Source organism: Hipposideros armiger, unplaced genomic scaffold (assembly GCF_001890085.2).
Source record: "Hipposideros armiger isolate ML-2016 unplaced genomic scaffold, ASM189008v1 scaffold_78, whole genome shotgun sequence".
Taxonomy (NCBI): Eukaryota; Metazoa; Chordata; class Mammalia; order Chiroptera; family Hipposideridae; genus Hipposideros; species Hipposideros armiger.
In genome coordinates this window covers 3,557,770-3,576,761 of record NW_017731428.1, presented here as the reverse complement: position 1 = coordinate 3,576,761, position 18,992 = coordinate 3,557,770, and the positions used below count along the sequence as shown (strand labels likewise).

Here is an 18,992-nt window from a genome sequence, read left to right as displayed (position 1 = left end):
CCTGAATGCCTATATCCTTCATAGGACTGAGTTCCTCTCTCTGTGAATTTAATAAATAAACATGTTTATGGAGTGATTTAACTCAAATTTAGTGTCATAAATAGTAGGGTTTACTACACAAGGCACTCATCCTTTTCCTTCTCTCCCCTTCGCTCCCCTTCTCTCTCTCTCTCTCTCTCTCTCTCTCTCTCTCTCTCTCTCTCTCTCTCTCTCTCTCTCTCTCTCTCTCTCTCTCTTTCTCTCTCTTCCTCTCTCCCCCCCTCTCCCCACCCCACTCCCCACAGTGTTCCAAATCACACAGAGGCTTGGAGGTCTACAGGCCACATCAGCCTGAACTGTAAGTTTTGTTTGGCTCGCACAGTGTTGGGATTTGTTGGTTTTAAATGCATTTAGATGAAGTTGCCCTTCCCACTTAGTCACTCTTCTGACCGTTCCTTTTTTGCCTTATATCTGCTACACTTGAATTGTCTTTCCCTGGTAGGCATTCAAGCTTGCAGTTCTCTCATGTTACATTTAGTACACCCTGTGAACATAGAACTAAGGCAGGAAGCCAGAAGGTAGAATAAAATTCTGCTCCTGAGAACCTTATAAAGAAGCATTTTACATTGAATAATGAACTCTTTTATTTCTGGTTTTTAAAAGTGTTTTTGAATATTATCATTTTGTGCCAATATTATTCCCCCAAACACTCTTCATATTTAATTACTACTAGGCTGGGCCGGCCTTCCAGCAAGATAAATACAAGGTTGGTAGACAGAGTGAGGGAACTGTATCAAGGTTTAGAGTATCAGGGGTTAGCAGTAAGCCAGTGCCTTCCAGGGCAACTATACACAAACAGTGAGGTCAGGACCAGTCATGAGTCAGAGCAAGGTAGACAGACTGGGGAATAGCATAGCTCCCAGGGCAAGGGAATCAGGAATCCAGGCCTCGAGAATCAGGACACACGTGAACATTAAAGAGATGAGATCAGAACCGGCAGGAAAGGAGGCTGAGTGGTGGGGGCTCAGGGTCCAGATGAGGGGATTCAGGGGCCCAGATAAGGAAAGTGTCCACTGGGGGGTCAGGACAGGGCGTGACATGAAAGAAAGGAGTTTGCTGTAGAGCAACCTCTGTTGCTTCGATTTTTCTTCTTCATGAATAGACTTTATTTTGTAGAGCAGTTGTAGGTTTACAGAAAAATTAAGCCCGTGGTTCAGAGATTTCCGATATGCTCCCTGCCCCCAATTCCCCAAGTTTTAACATCTTGCATATTCGTGTGGTGTATTTGTTACAGTTGAGAGACAAATATTAATACAGTATTAACTGAAGTCCGTCATTTACATCAGCGGTCTGTTCTCTGGGGTCTGTTGTTTGGTATAATACATAGAACATGACATTTACCACCTCAGCGCATGCAGCTCAGAGGCATGAAGTGTATTCACACTGTCGTGCGGCCATCACCACTCTTCATCTCAAGCGCGTTTCCATTATCCCACGCTGCAAGTCCCGCTCCTCGCCCCTCCTCCCCGCAGCCCCAGGTAGCCACCGTTCTACTTTGTCTCTGTATTTGACTACTTTAGATACCCCATGTAAGTGGACTTATATAATATTTGTCCTATTATAACTGTCCCATTTCACTTAATGCCATTTCTCTAAGGTTCACCCACAGGCAGCATGTATCAGAGCTTCGTTCCTTCTCGAGGCTGACTGGCATCCCGTTGTATGTATCTACCATGTTTTGTTTCTCCATCTACCTGCCAGTAGACACCCGGGCTGTTCGCACCTCATGACTATCATGCTGCTAATGAACGTTCGTATATGAATATCTAATCAAGTCCCTGCTTTCAGGTCTTGATATCCAGAAGTGGAATTACTGGGTCATATGGCCTGTGAGTTTTTAAAAATGCATAATGTCATCTATCGACCATGATAATATAGAGAAGAGTTTCACTGCCCTAAACGAGATCTCACGTTTCAGCTCTACATTCCTCCCACTTTTGTCTCTGCTTAGACTTTCATATGTTCCTTCGGTGAAGATTGAACTACTTTTCCTGCTCCTCTCACCTGAAACTTTCATGTCAAGGTGAGTAGGATACCTGAACTATTGGTAGAATTAGTGAAATCAAGGGAATCTGAAAGCGAGAAATTCTGATAAATTATTTGTAGTTCCTTAGGCTTTCAGGTTCTGCAAGTTATCTATACAGTAAACATATAGTCACCAATACAGAGCTCTAGAACGTGTGGGTTTCAGATAAGATGTTTGGTGGGTATACGGTTATGTATTCCATCCATTTACTCCACAAAGATAGATGTATTTATTTATTTATTTATTTATTTATTTATTTTATTTAAAGATTTTTATTGGGGAATTGGGGGGATGGGAACAGCGCTGGGGAATTGGGGGAAGGGGAACAGACAAGTTGCTGTCCTTTTGTTCTTCAGTCTAGTTGTGGAGGACGTTGCTTCACTGGCCCAAGTTGGCACCATCATTGCGCTCTTCCCAGGTGAGGCAGATCAGTCGCCGGCTTCTGGACGGCCGCTCACGGCGGCTGCTGGCCGCTCACGCTGGCTGCTGGCTACACACGGTAGCCCATGGCAACCCACTGCCACAGGAACTGCAGCCTACGCCGTCGCCGGTGACTCACAGCAGCCCAGCTCCAGGTTGAGCTGTTGTTCAGCATCTTAGCTGTAGAGGGCAGTGTCCTGGCCCTCATATGTGGGATCTGAACCGGGGCCCTCTGGCGTCCCAAGCCAGTTCTTAACCATCGCGCCACTCGGCCAGCCCACAAAGATTTATTAAGCACCTACTGTATGCCAAGTGCTGTGCTAGATGCTTTCCATGGAATTAAAGATCCCATGCAACCAAGTTGGAGACTATTTTAGGAGCTTCCGCCTTTTGCCGCCACCATGATACCCCTTTCCCAGTTTTTCCCCGTTAGCCACGTGTTTTGAAAGATGTCTGTTCTATAATTACACTTGTGCTGGGCTTTCCCAGTTCTCTGAAAATAGCTTTTGACCCTTCTATAATTTTCAGGGAGCCCTGGCGCCCTAGGGAATCTTGAGAAGAGAACTGGTCAGGGCTTGTATTCAGAGCATGGACCTTCGATTGGGCTGGTCTGTGTGTCTGTCGGTGTGCCCAGTCCTGTCATTACAGCTGTGCTGAGGTGCTCTGTGTGGCTCTTTTCCAGTCGTGCCTTGCTCAGATTACCATTTCTCTCTCTTCTCCAGTTGCTCGCTGACCTAGCCTTTTCCACTCCACTTCCTTTGTGCCAGTAACTATTTAAATGTAAAAAAACACATTGTACTAGGGTGGAACATGATGAGAAGGCACCCCTCTTCCAGGAGGCGATGTTCAGCGAATCAGCATACGCCTCCCGATATTTTGTTTATTAATATTTATACATGTTCTGCATACCGTCACTATGTACATTATTAGTGAAACCCAATTTTTCTGGATAAAAGCTAATGACCAGTAGAAGTTTTAAGATCTTGCATACACTCTGAGATGCATGCATCCTACTTGGAAAACCTGGGCTGGGCTATCTAGCTTTAATATTTTTTCCTGAGCAAAATACCGAGCCCCTGTAAGTAGAGGTAGCATCGATCCTATAGCTAACGCTGAAAATTCTAACAGCTATAAACAGACAGGTGGATTTATTGAAAGAAAAGTCCTAGCGTCTATTACTAACTCACTGTGTTCACTCAAGTATAAGAACTCCACGTGCATTTGGAATAGGAAGCATATTCTGCAAAATTGAGACTTTTTTTGACCAGTCCAATTCTAGCCGTTCGTCTCCTATAACCCTATTTTGTGAACACCTTCTGAGCACTCACATTTCCACATTACCAGACTCTGACCAGGCACTATACATGACACTGTAAAAGGATTCCGTTTGGTATCTGGAGTCCACATTTTCTACTGTTTTTACTAGACATTTAAAAAAACATTTTAGTCCCCAGCGGCTGCACTATCAGAGAAATATGAGTGGTTGCGACTGGTAATACAGAGCCAAATAAAACCCATGAACAACAATCCACTAGAGGTACTTTCATGGTATGAGCTTTTAAATGGTTCAGTAATACTATCTATCCTTTCTACCTATTTGCTGTTTGGGGTCTGGGGGGTGCAGCCAGACAGAAGGAGATGGAAAAATAGCCTCATTTGCATTTAGTGTTTCCAGTCTTCCAAAGCCTGGATATAAATGAAAGATGAGCATTTCTACTTAATTTATCTGGCTGGGTTCCGGTGCCTAATGGCTGCATATATACCATAAACACTGTGAAGAAGCAACCATGGAAACACTTGTTTTCTTGTTGGGCTAAATTTACTCTGGGTTGAATATTAACACAGCGCCTGGCAGTACTTTAAAAGCAAAAATAGCTTAAGCGTGACTCACTCTGAGTCATTTACTGCTCGGGCTGCTATACTGCCTCGAGCTTGACATTGAACAAGCTGGCAGCCTGTATTGCTACATTTTTTCTAGGAACTCTGAACACATTTCATTCTTGTGAATTCGCTTGTGCAATGATATTAAATAGAGTAATATGTTTATTTTGTTTCAAAGTCAAACGAATTTGAGAATGGTGAAACTGGAGTATTTTTCTTGGGCTTTCTGGAAAAGCTAGATTCTCAGAATTCTCCTGTGGTTAAAAGACTTACTTTATTTTATAAAGAATTAATGAAATGTCACAGAGGTTTTGTTTCAGAGGCTTGGGCTTTTCTGATTGAAAACACCGTTCTGCTGGAAAATCGTTGTAAAAAGGAGCTTAGTCATAGGTTCCACGAGGATTCGTTAATTTTCTCACAACCTGACAAGATGGGTCATGCCATTCAGAAATCTTTCTCTTTCTTCTTCTTTTTTTAAATACGGTGAGACATGCAAGGCAGTCTGCCTTATAGTTAAGTTGGGTGTATGACTTGTAAACTTCTTTCTTGTTATTAATGGTTATATAATGAGAAGTTCATTGGTTTTGAGAGGCAGGCCAAACCCACTCACTGGGTTTCTTATTGGCCCTTTAAATGCATTGCATGCCTTTCCCTGAGTAACCCTTGTGGCTGAGGAGGGAGTGAGCAGCTTGTTGGCTGACTGGGAAAACCTCGGAAGGATCCGTTGATGCCATCTGGGCCGGGGTCAGGAATGGCCGAGAGTCTAAAACTGCATAGATGAGGCTGGTTTTCCCTTGATGTTGCAATCTTTATTTTAACATGTTTTTTGTGTTTAGTTTTTAGAGTTGCCTAACAATGTCGTTTCAATTGAAGCTGAGTTTCAGCTCTTTTATTATAAACTGTAGGGAACATGATTAAAAAAAAAATTTTACTTAAAGGCACTATCATGTTGCCTTAGGGTCTCAATGATTTGTGCAGAAAGAGTTTCCCTGTGACAGCCTAAAACCAAAATGAGCCTAACCTAGTGCTTGATATTATTTTGAAATGGTTTTTACCATAAAATTCTTTCATTAGGAGATGTAACCCTGGCAGAGAGTTTCAACATAGTTGCATAAACTGTGTTTCATATTACAACTTGTTCTCTGCTTGACTTCATTGAAATTAATAAAAGGACTCTTTCAGAAGGATCTGGTGAGTTAGCATCATTATTTAAAAAAAAAAAAGTGAAGAACTTACTCATAATGTATCCTGTGTTGCTAACTTTTCAAAGTTAGCTATCTCAACCACACCCAAAATCCCTTTCAGGAGACTGAAATCCACGTATTCATTAACACTGGCTCAGAATTTGCTTCCGTATATAGTAAAAAGTAAAAGAGCTGAGATCGATATGTGTTTTTCCGGGCATATAAGATGATTTCATGAAAAACGAACGTTTGGAAATTGAATTGCTGCCAAGTCCTGAATGTAATATTGTAGTTCCTTATTCTGTGGTTAAAGAGATCCTGTAAAGCACAACTTTGTGACTTGGGTTCTGTGGGTACTAAAAACATCCCAAGGTGCTTTTTATATCCCAGAGGGGCACCTTGCCATCCATCATCCTGCCTTGGATCTAGAGGGGAGAATGCCATCCTGCTATTGCGTTCCCCTGAGCTGTGCTCAGGCAGACCCTTTTGGAGGCATATGAATGAGTTACTTGTAGGGCCTAAAAGAGTGCCTCCACAAGACTGGGTTCGCCAACCCTTTTTAGGTTGTAAACTGAGAGGCTAGCCTAAATGAGGGTAGCATAGCCCAGGAGCCATTCTATTATTACAGTTCCATAAATGTGTCTTTCTATAGAAATGTATTAAGGCAACATAGAGTCTTCATGAAGCAGGACCTAGCATAAAAGAGGCGTGCGACAAAAGCTCATGAAATCTGAATTTTTGTATATGACAAACACTACCACTGCTCACCTGATCTGGTTTGCAAAGCTTTGCTCTTTTCCTTTCAAACATGTATCGAGCGCTTATTGGATGCCTGAAATGGTGAGATGTTTGAGACAAGAAATTAATAGGCCTGTAAGAAATACATTCTCAACTCGGAGAGGCAGATGATCAAATTAGTCAACACATTAATCGTATGCTTTTTTTAAAAAAGCCTAGGTAGAAGGCTGTCATGACCTTGCAGTAGTAATGTTTTTTGTTTTTTTTCCCCCAAAACCCAATTAACAACTGTTGCCTGTCTTTGGACACTTGCTGTGTGTGCATCAGCTCTGTTCAAGGTGGTGTGCGGTGGGTGGCCGAATCTTACCCATTTTACAAAGAAGGATATTGAGGCCCACAGAGGGAGGCTGAGCAGCGTGCCCATCCTCACAGTCATGACTCAGACCCAGGAAACCTGCCTGCAGAATTCATGCCCTGAACCATTCCTAAACTGCCGCTTGTTGACTGGCTTTGTTGAGGAAAAAGAAAGAGCTCTTAGAAGTAGGGGAAAATGGGAAGTCCTTACACCAGTGATAATGTGATCTCTTTTGTGGAACATTAGATTTAAAACAACAACAACAACAAAGCAAGGGATAATTTTGGAGTACTTTTGCTAAAACCTTTGGCTAAAACAAAGTGGCTTCCTACGTGGGCTGATCCTGGGGAGGGTTTGCCGCACCCCCAGCCTGTCTTTCCCAGGCTGTGTGCGCTGATCCCTCCGATGAGCCGAGCCTGGGAACTCCGTGTCCGTGCACATTACCTCAGAAGCTAAAATCAGCTCTTTCACCAGGGCTGGGCGCTGCCATCCGGAGCGGCAGGGCCTGGAAACGACAAGCTGCAAGGAAAGCTTTCCTTCAGGGGCAGCTCAGGCCTTCTTCTTTCATCTGGTGGCTCTTTCAGGCTTTCTAACAACCTCTTTCTGTGCCGTGGACTCCATTCACCTCAACCCCAACAATTCTGTTTCATCGTCAACACTACCAAACAATGATTCACAGCCCCGCAGCTCTTGTTTCTGTCTTGGCTTTGTCTGAGTTCCTGAGAGCGCCAAGTAGGAAAAATGAAAATCACCAGCTCTTCCTGTTCCCATGTCCCGTAGTTGCCAGCACCCGCCCTGAGAAGCAGGGGCTAAGGGGACATGAGCGTAGAAACTTCCTGGGGGAGGCCCCCAGTAGCTCATACTGTGCTTTGGGAGACATTTATGTTTCCTTGGGAAAGGTACTGCCTACTTATATCTTGGTATATTTTACAAGGAAGTAAAGTGTTTTCGCTTAACATGGGAGCAGATTATTTGCTGGACAAAATTGTCTGCAAGGACATTTCAGTTGTCACTTCAGACAGCACAGGTTTTGGTAATTGTAGACACATGCTCATTCTGTTTGGTGAGGTATAAAGTAACACACTTTAACTAGAGACGGAATGCATTTCCAGGGACACTATGAGTGTTTTCAAGGACTGATGTCCAAAAGATGACTTTTTGGGTGACTTGTTACAGCTTAATCGAAGTGTACCGTTAAGTCTCTGAAATTGCCCACACTTAGCACCCATGTATATAACACTTAACCAATTATTTACACTTTTGATTCAATATAACCATTATACCTATTTGTAAAAAAGAAGGCATAGATTTTCTTGGAGAAAACCAGAAGCAAGCATTTAGTCTTGGTTTTTTTTCTTGGCACATTAAACTGACACACTGGGATGCACTGTGGAAATAAATGAGTTCCCACCCTGCGGATATGATGACTTGACTAAACAGTCTCATGGCCCCGTCTTTATGTGGACTTTCTCTTAGACATGTCCAATCCTGACCTTTAAAAATAACATTTTATGAATTCGCCCGAAAGGGAAGGTGACCATACAATTATCAGATGGTAAATTCTAATCATGGGACATTCGCGTGGGTCACTTGTAACTGAAGACAGTGCCTCCTTTGTAATTGAAGATAGTGCAAATGAGGACATGGGATGGCCAGGAACAGAAAGTAGAGCGGTGAACAGCTGCTGTCTCTGCTCTGGGCCCCCTCCTATCTGTGCCAGGATCAGTTCTAGATCTCCTCTTTGATGGTTGGGGGCCTCAGGGGTGGGCAAGCCAGCCACCGCATCGCAGGCCGTGCAGGATTAGTGTCTTCCTGGGTTTTCACTTCCTAAGTCCTGGAGGAAGGAGTGCCACCTGTCGGAGGGGGGATGGGAGTGACCCTTGAGAATAAAAATGAGGTTTTGGAAATGAAGAAGTTGGCGGGGGTCGGGGGGGGGTGGAAAAGTGGGAGACGAAGGGAAATAAGCACAGAAGGGGAGAAAATTTGGGAAGGAAGACAAAGCCGAGGAAGGGACACCTTTCCCTGCCCCCTTCCTTCTCCCTGTTTGAGAGCCTGGTTCTTCCTGCTTCTCCTAACTTAGCTTCCTCTTTTTTCTGCCCCTTCGAGGGCACTGCCCTTCAAAACCTGTTCCCTCCCTCATCTTTTTGTGTCCTTCCCAACCCTTATCCCCCATCAGCTTCCTTTAGTGACCCCATTCCACTTCTCACAGGGGTCCACCAGTGAGTGCCACGTTCACAGCCATGGCTGGCGCGGTCCAAAGTATCCGTGGTCACTCAGAGTCTGTTTTAGAATCAGCCTTTCCTACCCAATGGCTTGACCAGACTTTGCAGGGTCCCTTCAAGTGGAATGAATCCCTGTACGCATTCTTGTCCATGTTCCGATTGGGTGGGCAACCTCCAGACCCGTGAGATATGAGACAGGAGAAGGCCGGCCGTGTCCTCGACCTGGTGAGAACAGTGTGTCCGTCATTCTGTGGGTGAACAGCGAGAAAGTGGAGCGCTTGCCCCTGATGTGTGCACAGGGTCACTGGCTCAGAGAGAACAAGCCACACACCTGAGGAGTGCTTGGGCTGGAGCGCCAAGCCAGCCTCTCCCCCGCCAGAGCTTGTGCTCCGCTGTCCCCCAAATTACAAGTCAAATGTTTCCTTACTCCGCTTTCTGTTTCGAATTCAGGAAAAACATGGATTCATATTTTTTTCTAAACTACACCATTAACTCTCGGTTTTTAATGATGTCTACATGAATATATTGCGATTAATACTCAAAATCAGGAATTTTTTTACTGGCCTCATAAGACCTTTTTTAGTAGTGGTAAATATGAGTAAGCTTTAATTAGAATGTCCTTATAGTCTATCTCTTTGAATTACTTTTTTAGCTATACAAATGTTTATATGGTAGAAAAGATTATATTGTAGGTAATATAAAGGACAAAAACTAAAAGTCACTGGCAAGCCCTTCACTTAGAGATGACCACATATTAACATCTTTTGTATTTTCTTAGTCTTTTTTCCTACTAAGTGCGTACGTGAAAAGTTGGGATGAGCTTTGTGTTCTGTTTCACTTAGTAGCGTGTGAGCTCATTAAGCATTTGAAAACATGATTTTAAATTGATGCCTAAGATTCCGTTTTACAAATGGACAGTAGTTTTCCTCTTTGGTTAATGCCCCCCTATCATATTCACTCCCAGCAGTCAATCAGTGGATAAGAATTTTAAATTACAAATTTAATAGATTAAAAATAATATTTTGTTCTATGAACTAAGTCGGAAGTGCGTCAGAATGCACCACTTTAGTTCATTTCTTTGTTATTTTTCATTTATATGCTATAAAGATTAAATAATGGTATTTTTTCAGGGGGAATTTGTTTTCTAAAAATTACTTCAAAAGTTGAAACGAATGGTTAGTGTTTTGTTTTGATAAAACTTTATTCCTTTTGACACCTTTATTTATGTAATCGGCAGACATTTATTAAACCCCTTCCAGGGCAAGGTGTTAATTGCTGGGAATAAAAAGAAGAAAGGCATGCTTTCTGCCTTCAAGAGGCTTATCATTCACGCAGGTAACATATATGTACGCATAGTTTTATATTTAATAGAATGATAGTCATATAACATGAAGAAATAAAGAAATGCTGAAGTAAAGCTACAAGCAGAGTGCAGGGACGGCACAAGAAACGTGGTGAATGCTCGTCGGTGGAAACAGGGAAGACTTCCTGGAAGAGCTGGCCTTTGCGCTGGGCCGGGAGGCATGGGGAGAGCATCCCCTGGAGAAGGCAGGAAAGGGCGTGGCGTGGTGAAGCTGAGGAAATGGTATGATCAGAGCCACGGGGGCTGGGAGCATGTCAGATCCGAGGAAAGCCACTAATCCAGAGAAACTGGCGTGTAATGTGCCAGGGTCGTGAAGGCAGGTGTGACAGGAGTGAGGCAAAGGGCAGTTGGAGCAGATCAGCCTAGAGCAAGAAGGGGTCGAATCACTGGTGATCAGTCCGTGTGTGCCTGGCTCTGCGCTAAGTTCCTTCTCATATATAATCTCATTTGATTGACATAACAGTTTTTGAGCTACTATTTTGAGGTGATATTTTGAATATCACCACTCAAAGATGGAAATCAAAGCTCAGGAAGCCTAAGTAACTTCCTCCAAGGTCACAACGCTGGTAAAACTCAAACCTAGGCCTGAAGTTCATGGTGTTTTTCCTCACTACTTTCTAGATTGAGCTAAGAGTATAGAAAGCCTTGGAAACTGCGTTAAGGTGTTTGGCTTATTTTGTGGGTAGTGCTGGGTTTTGATAAGAGACATCTCACTAGTGAAGGTAACTCTAGTGGCAGAGTGAAGGATGAGGTGGAGAAAGCTATTGCAAGAAGCAAGACAGGATAGAAGGCTACCGCAGAACTCCAGCGAGACATGGATAATCTGAACTGCTGCCATGGTGGTGGACGTGGGAAGGAAAAGAGGTAGAAGACACCGGGAGAGAGAATTTAAGCACTTACACAGTGAGCAAGCCTAGATTAGGTTCGTCGTCTCAACGTTTTAAAAAATCACATGCCTTAGTAGTTAAATACTTTTGAGCGTGTATCCAGGACAAAAGTTTTAATATTTTGACTCCCTTTCCAATGGATTTTCTTGTGCATACCCATTTTAGAGCTCACTGGCATTAAGAAGAATGGGTGTGCCAGGAGGTTAGCAGGAGGGAAGCGGAGAAGCGAATTCGAGTTTGGCTTTGGACTGATTTCGAGAGGCCTAAATGAACACAACCATTTGAAGATGCTGCGTACAAAGTCGGAAGTGGGTGTTAAAGATTATTGGGGCAAAATGACGCCAAGCTTATATTCCAGTGGAATTCAGCTTTCCCCTCAAGATAGAGTCAAGTGTTTTTTTTTCCAGTCCTGCTTTCTATATAAGAATAATTACAGATTAAAAAGGACTCTGCTTTATATTATTTTAGCTACATATCTTCAGTTGATTGTTTTAGTGTTTTATCATTTGATTCTCAACTAAGTAATTACAGATTTTTTAACCTGTTATCCTCGGTGGTCTAAAGAGTGAGGATTCTTGGGCCGGCCGAGTGGCGCGATGGTTAAGAGCTCGCTTGGGATGCCAGAGGGCCCCGGTTCGGATCCCACATATGAGGGCCAGTGACACTGCCCTCTACAGCTAAGATGCTGAACAACAGCTCAACCTGGAGCTGGGCTGCCATGAGTCGCCGGCGACGGCGTGGGCTGCAGTCCCTGTGGCAGTGGATTGCCATGGGCTACCGTGTGTGGCCAGCAGCCAGCGTGAGCGGCCGGCAGCCGCGGTGAGCGGCCGTCCAGAAGCCGGCGACTGATCTGCCTCACCAGAGAGGAGCGCAATGATGGTGCCAACTTGGGCCAGTGAAGCAACGTCCTCCACAACTAGACTGAAGAACAAAACGACAGCAACTTGTCTGTTCCCCTTTCCCCAATTCCCTAGCACTGTTCCCATCCCCCCAATTCCCCAATAAAAATCTTTAAAAAAAAAAAAAAAGAGTGAGGATTCTTAAAATAGATCTTGTGTGCAGTCTACAGCATGAAGATGTTTCCGAAGACCTTGTAGGTTGTAGTTCATTGACCCACTCAGGCTTCTTTACAATAATCAAAAGCTTCAAGCCTAAACTTGTCTTCCAAGCAAAGAGACTCATCCAAAGATCAGTATGTCTTTATAAATGGCTTATGCTTTTCAGTAACTTTTTCAAAAGTATAGTTCTCATTTCCTTCTGGCCAATCCCTTGTTACTGTGTTAAAATAAAGCCTAGTCCAGAATACTTTCAATTTAGGAAGACGCTATAATTGTATGATTAAAGGCGCAAGTACTGATTGGTTTTGTGTTTTGGTTCTGTTTGGTTTGGTTTTAATTAAGAATACAACCTTCAGCCAACAAAATCTTTTATCATTGATATTCAGAGCATGTTTCCCTTTGGGGAAGTAAGGATGAGAAGTAGCTGTCGTTCCTCCAAATCTCATAAAGTCCAGTTAGCTTTCCTCCTTTCGTCTATTTTCTATTCTGTGTCAGCATCAGTGTCCTCGATGAGTATTTCTTGAATGCCCAGTGAAGAGTAGTACTAGTATAAGCTGATCACATGCTAATGTGGGAAAGCACCTATTCTTTTTTACTGTCTTTGGTGCAGTTAGGCAAAATGGGTTCTCAAAACAGGAAACCCTCCTCTTTGAGAAAATGGCCAAGCAAAATCAAGTCCCTGGGTCTCCTTGATCTTGTCCCCTGTCTTTCGTAGACAGCAGTGGGCAGCAGCATGAGGTGACAGGACTGGGTGGAGCCCTCACTTTTGCCAGCTCTTCCCTTTAGGGAGTCTGGATGTAGCAGGTTCAGCTGCCCTGGATGGACAGCGAACTGTTGAGATAGGGGATTAAGGCATTGAACAAAATCACAGTAGGGGATGGTGGTTGATAAAAATCCCACCATCTTATTTTACATCTAACACATATCATCCTGTTCTCTTGCTTTTTAAACCTTTATTCTAGAGAACAAATATTTAGGACTGGGAGTCATAAGATAAACCTTATAGTCTCAGGATGTTTACAGCTGTTTTACAGGTAGCAGCAGGATGACCCAACAGGAAGTGCTGTACCACATATTGTGGATTTAGTACATGTGAATGAATGGTTGCTGACATCCTTTCAAGAAAGCCACTTGTTTTCATAGCTTATCAGTGAGTTCACAGTCTGTCTGTTGCTGCAAGAGCAAAGTGATTAAAGCCTCACAAGACCTTTGTTCTAGTTCTGCCACCTTCATATTGATAAGCGCTCAGAGACCAAGCTCTGTAAAGCCTGTCTGGTTCCCGGGGCCAGAGTTTCTGTTTCCCTTTGTGTTGCTACAGAGCTCTGATCATACTGATCGGGGCAGTTTTGCACAACGTAGGTTGCCGGTGACTAGTGAATAATGAAATTATGGGTTGTGACCTTCATTTCATGGAAAAGGAAAAGATTGCCGAATAGGGTAGATTAGAAAATAACCTCAGTGTGCATCACACATAGGAAGAGTGTTGTTTCCTAAAACTTGGTTTCACTTAAATGTATGTTTGCATGTATTGGGTGGTAATGTAAAATACATTTCTTACTGCCGATCAAGGTAATGAAATTTTTTGAAAAACACTTCACTGTAGCATGAATCACATTACCATGTAATTATCAGTTTATAAATCTGTTCCATCCACTAGACCACACACCTCTTGAAAGAAGGAATCACATTTTACCTCTTAGTTCCTAATTCTTGGGTCAGATCTAACTGACACATTCCAGGTATTCAGCAAATGTTTGTGGAATGAATGAATGAATGAATGAATGAATGAATGTCTTTTACTTTCTTCGAACCTCACATTTCTTTTTCATAAATTGGCCTGTTACCCACAGGATCTGACAGTGTTCTGAAGATCAGTTGAGATCATGGATGTGAAAGTACTTTATATAAGCTGTATACGCATAATAAGGGTGATTGTCAGGCATAGTTTTTGTTATTGTTGTTAGGCACATAAACCTCAGGAACTCTTGAAATCTTAACTCCATGTTCTAAAGATGACATTTATCGCAGTGCTATTAATAGCACTGAGATGTCCCTTTTTAGGGATTGAGTTAGGAGACAATCTTGAAAAATTAGGTAAGCGCCTTTTTAAAACCTTTCTTTATTATGGAACATTTCAACATACAAAGTAGGCACAGTAAAAGACGCACTTCTGTGTACTTATCCCCGCCTTCCCCAAACAGCGACTCACAGCCAGTTTTGTTTCACCTTCATCTTCTCGTGCCTCCCCCTTCCCATGTTGCTGTGAAGCAAAGGTGTATTTCTTTTTCCTTCCCCTCTTCCTCACCCTCTTTCTCCTGCCCCTCCCCTGCCCCCTCTTTCTTTTTACTTTTTCAAGTATGTATAAATATTCTTAGCATTCTTTTAAAATACAGTCATAAGTACAAAGAAATGTATAATAGCTTGTTAGTTTAGACTGAAGTACTGTTGCTGTGTTGTGTGAGTGAGTTATTCTTTCATAGGAACTAGCAGGTAAACAAGATATTTGATTTCCCAAGATTTTCTTAGGATGGTGACCAACCACATTGCAAAACAGTGATCACATTCCAGAGTCGTAACTAGTTCTGTGGAGGCTCAGTTACACAATTACCAACTCTGTCATCTTCTACAGGGATGTGACCCTACAGAGAAGGAAGGAGTCTGAGGCATGACAGATCGCTTTTAAGCTTTTGGAATTGTTGGGTTTTTATTATCATGTAATAGCCCCGAAGCTTTTGACCTTTAGCTAGGCAATCCTGAGTATTCAACGGAGGGGTTTCAAATACTGTAAAGCTGTAATAAACTCTGCTTTAAGGCTATAGCCCAGGGTTGTCACATGTAACTCAGAAGTCAGAATCCACTGAGAAGAAAAGAATTTTCAAAGCACAGTAACTAAGAATCATTTATGTGATTAAGGTTTAGTGATCTTTCTTGGTTTTCACCATTTTGTGATTTGGGCCTTAATATAACATACATACAAATAATTTTAAACCAAAACATGTTTAATTCTGTCAGATATTTTATTTATGTAGAATTATTTTTCCCTTAAAGTCAAATGTGGAATTTATTTTGGTTTTTAACAAAATATTGCTATGTTTTGCCCACGGCTATCATTGAATAGTCAGTAACTTTGCACGTTTCAATTGTTTTAAGCTTTTTATGCTTTCCTGAAAATCTTCTTCCAAAGTAAAATGAATATAAATGCACTTTTATTTTGCAATATTTGAAGACGTATTTGTAATCCATGATTGCCCCATCCCCCCACGTGGGGAGAGGCCTGTGGCTCCAGAGAGAGATGGGGAAGGTGAGGCTCACAGGGTCTGAGTGTCACTGCTCCAAAAATGTCACGGATCACAGATCTAGGTCAGTTTCTAGAGGCCGAGAACATCATCATTCCTGCAGCCTCCCCAGTGGAAACCTAGAAATCTTCATCTTTTCCTCTTTCATTCCCTGCATCCAATAAATAGGTCCTATTGATTATTTATTTAGAAAAATCTTGTGGTTTTAGCTTTTCCACTCCCGTGGCCAGGGCCAGTCGTGATCTTTATCAGCACATCCCTGAACCATCATAGCAGTTGAGAAGAAATAAACTCATGCATTGTGACCATGACGTTTTCTGTACATTGAATCCCTGCAGCAGTCCCGAGAGGTAGGAAATCACCTGTGTTTTTCAGATTGCAACAAAAACTGGTCAAGTTATTGCCAAGGAATCGCCTTGCCCAGGGTCTTTCTTCCCTTGTAATGCATTCTATACAAGAACACCAAGATAATCTCCCTAAAATGTAATTTTTAACATAATAACTTTCTTCAAACCCATAATTATTAAGCACTTTGCAAATTACCAGGGATTTTTGACGTTTGATCTCATTCTGCACAAACTACTCCATGAGGTTAATATTATCTCATCTTGCGCTCTTGTACAGTAACCTGGAATGACTTCTATTTCCCATCAAACCAATGATTAACTCTTACTATTGATGACATTCCACGTTTCAGGCTGTGGCTCTGTTTTGTCTGTTTAATCATCTCTCTCAGTGTCAGCTGGAGTTCGCTTCCTAATGGCTCTCTTCTCATTTCTTCAGTGAGGTCCGCTCAAAACAAAACCCTCCTCCATGTCACCCACCTTCCCCCACCCTTTCTCTCGCTTAAACCCTTCCAGCCCTACAGCGCCCTTTCCAAGTTATACCTTTTCGAAGAAGCCTTCCCTAATAATTTCTGTCTCCCTGTCTGTTTTTTCTTCTTGATTTCCTTTGTCAGGTATGTTTGCCCTTGAATATAATTTGAAAATTTCCCCCAACTCTAAAATTAATATATGCATCGTATAAAAATATTCCATAGGATACTTGAAAGCGAAAAGGTAACTTCTGGCTTCCCAATTCCTAGTCCGTAGAGGTAACCACTATTGTGTGTCTTTGTCGCTCTATTTCTGTGCACAAACAAGCAGATGCATGGGCACACATATACATACACACACACCTGCGTACACGCATGGGAAATCTATAGATACATATTTTATATACAGACACCATCCTACAACTTCCTTTTTTCACTTGACAGTGTATCTTGGAAATTTTCCCGTGTCAATAAATAGAAGTGATTTCATTGAAACATGTCTCAGTAATGCTTCAAATTGTTTCATGTCCAATTATTTTATGCATATTCATCTTATCTTCCAGCACCAAAAAGATAAATAAATAAAGAAGCGAGAGTACTTACATATTCTTTCTCTTTTCCATCCCTTTATTCTTTACTTTTTCTGCATTTACTGCATATTTCACTATTTGTGCTGTGGGAAATCGAAGAGGTTTGCCTCTCATAAGCCCTATGGAGTTAGAATCTAGTGAGGAAAACCTATATTTACACATATAACTGTAACACAAGGAAGAAATTGAGAAGTGACACAGTGTTCTGTTACTGAAAAAATGGCCGGTTAGGTTATTTAAACAATCTTCTTGCTGAAAATAATTGAAACTGTTAAATATGTAAAAGAAGACAGCCTCAGAGCAGCAAAGGGCTGAAAAAATAAGGAATTAAAAGCCAAAATCTAAGAGGAAAGTCAGAGTTTCGGGAGGCTTAGAGCTGGACGCTCCCTTTGCCCTGAGGGCACTTGCAGATCCAGGGAAATTTGAACTTTGCCTGTCTCATGGGTAGTAAAACTGTACAGAAAGCTGGGAAATGATTAACATAAAATTCAGAATAATGATTTTGGAGGGGGTGGGTGGGTACAAGGAGTTTCTGGGGTATTCAGAATGTTGTATTTATTGACCGAGTAGTAGCTATACAGGGTAATTTATTTTCTAAACTGAGCATATTTATTTTATGCATTTTTCTATATACATGTTATAATGTACAACAAATAATCCAATGTAAAAGAACAAGTTACAAGATAGTATGTATAGTATGAATCCACATATGTGTATGTTACATAAATGGGTGTATGAATTATATAAATGAGATGTATAATGTGTAAATTTTACACATTGATATAATAAATATATAAATTGTGTGTGTGTGTGTGTGTGTGTGTGTGTGTTTCATATACAGAGAAAAAGGTCTGAAAAAGCATTTACCAAACTACTGAGGGCAACCTTGACAGGTAGAACAGGAATAGGAAGTAGCAAGGAAGGAACTTATAATTTGTGCTTTACCATTGTCATTAATTTTTTATAATAATCATCGCTGTTATTTAGTATATTTTAAAAATCAGATTTTAAAAAAAGATGACTTCTGTCTCTGCCCCTAGATTTCAAAGCATTCCCTCCAACATGCTCCATACCACTTGGCACAGCACCTTTAAAAAAAAAAGCACATCTTGTTCCTTTGCTAGATTGTGAGCTCTTACAGGGAACAAAACAGTGTCACGTGTGTCTTTATATTTCTTGTGTCCAGTAAACGCTGGTACGTAGTAACAGGTTTATAAATACTAGTGAAAACTGAAGGAATGAATGTACCTTAAGAACACACCTAGGACTGGAGGCATCCAGTAGATTCAACATGTCCTTAGAGGGCCTTGTTGTTCTTCTGAGTATTGTTCTGTACCTGGCACAGCAGTGGGCACAGTGATACAGGCTGATTTGCATTTGACCGACACTTTGTGGAATCTGTGAGCAAACGTGGAGTCCAACATGTGGTGCCCTTCCGGATCCCAGAAAGCAGGAAAAGGGAGCTACTCTCTGAAAATTAAACTAAGAAATGAACACCTAACGGATGAAAGCCAAGAGAGGCGATGTGATCTTAAGAGACATGATGACTCCTTGGGCAGTAAGATTTGACCATCACCTCACTGAGGGTATCGACACCTTAAAAACACATAAATATAAATTCTACCTTAGAGGAGGATTTCCTCCGTCTCCAAAACAGAGCAAAAGGAAAGCTGTTAATGTAATTGTCGTGAGATCTCGCGGAGCACTGCCTGACCGTAGGACCTGCCCGGTCGCGGCCGGCATCCCAGCTGCCCTGGCAGGCGGACAGCCCCGTTGCAGGGAGCTGCTGAGCCAGCCCCATGCTGTTTTGCACCGGAATCCTGTGCCATGCACTCCACTTGCCCCGCTCCCGTGCTCACCACCATGCTTCCCTCTGGTAATCGGCCTTCCCCAAGAGGGAATTCACTGTCAGGCTGATACAGACTGATGACGTTCAGTGTGCCCGATTCTTCTGTTGTTCACTGTAAATAATAAAGTTGCTTTCTTGTTTTGTTTTTTATACATCGGTGTCTTGTGAGTTTTGTGAGCATGAGTCTGCCTTCCTGGGTCCGGTCAATGAGGTCGGGTATGAGAGTCTGCAAGGCTCATCGAGTAAACACTACCTTGTGGGCTTCCGTTG

The 18,992-nt window shown here is 42.2% G+C and overlaps 1 protein-coding gene and 1 long non-coding RNA gene across 4 annotated transcripts in view; both read left to right on the top strand.

The window, feature by feature from the left end:
- The window catches only part of NSMCE2 (NSE2 SUMO ligase component of SMC5/6 complex), a 228,874-nt gene that overhangs the window by 106,473 nt on the left and 103,409 nt on the right, over positions 1–18,992 (top strand). The window lies entirely within an intron of this gene.
- Positions 279–18,871, top strand: LOC109383226 (uncharacterized). Its single transcript, XR_002124107.1, has 3 exons — positions 279–337; positions 1,991–2,062; positions 17,914–18,871. It is a non-coding gene; the product is annotated as an uncharacterized LOC109383226 (long non-coding RNA).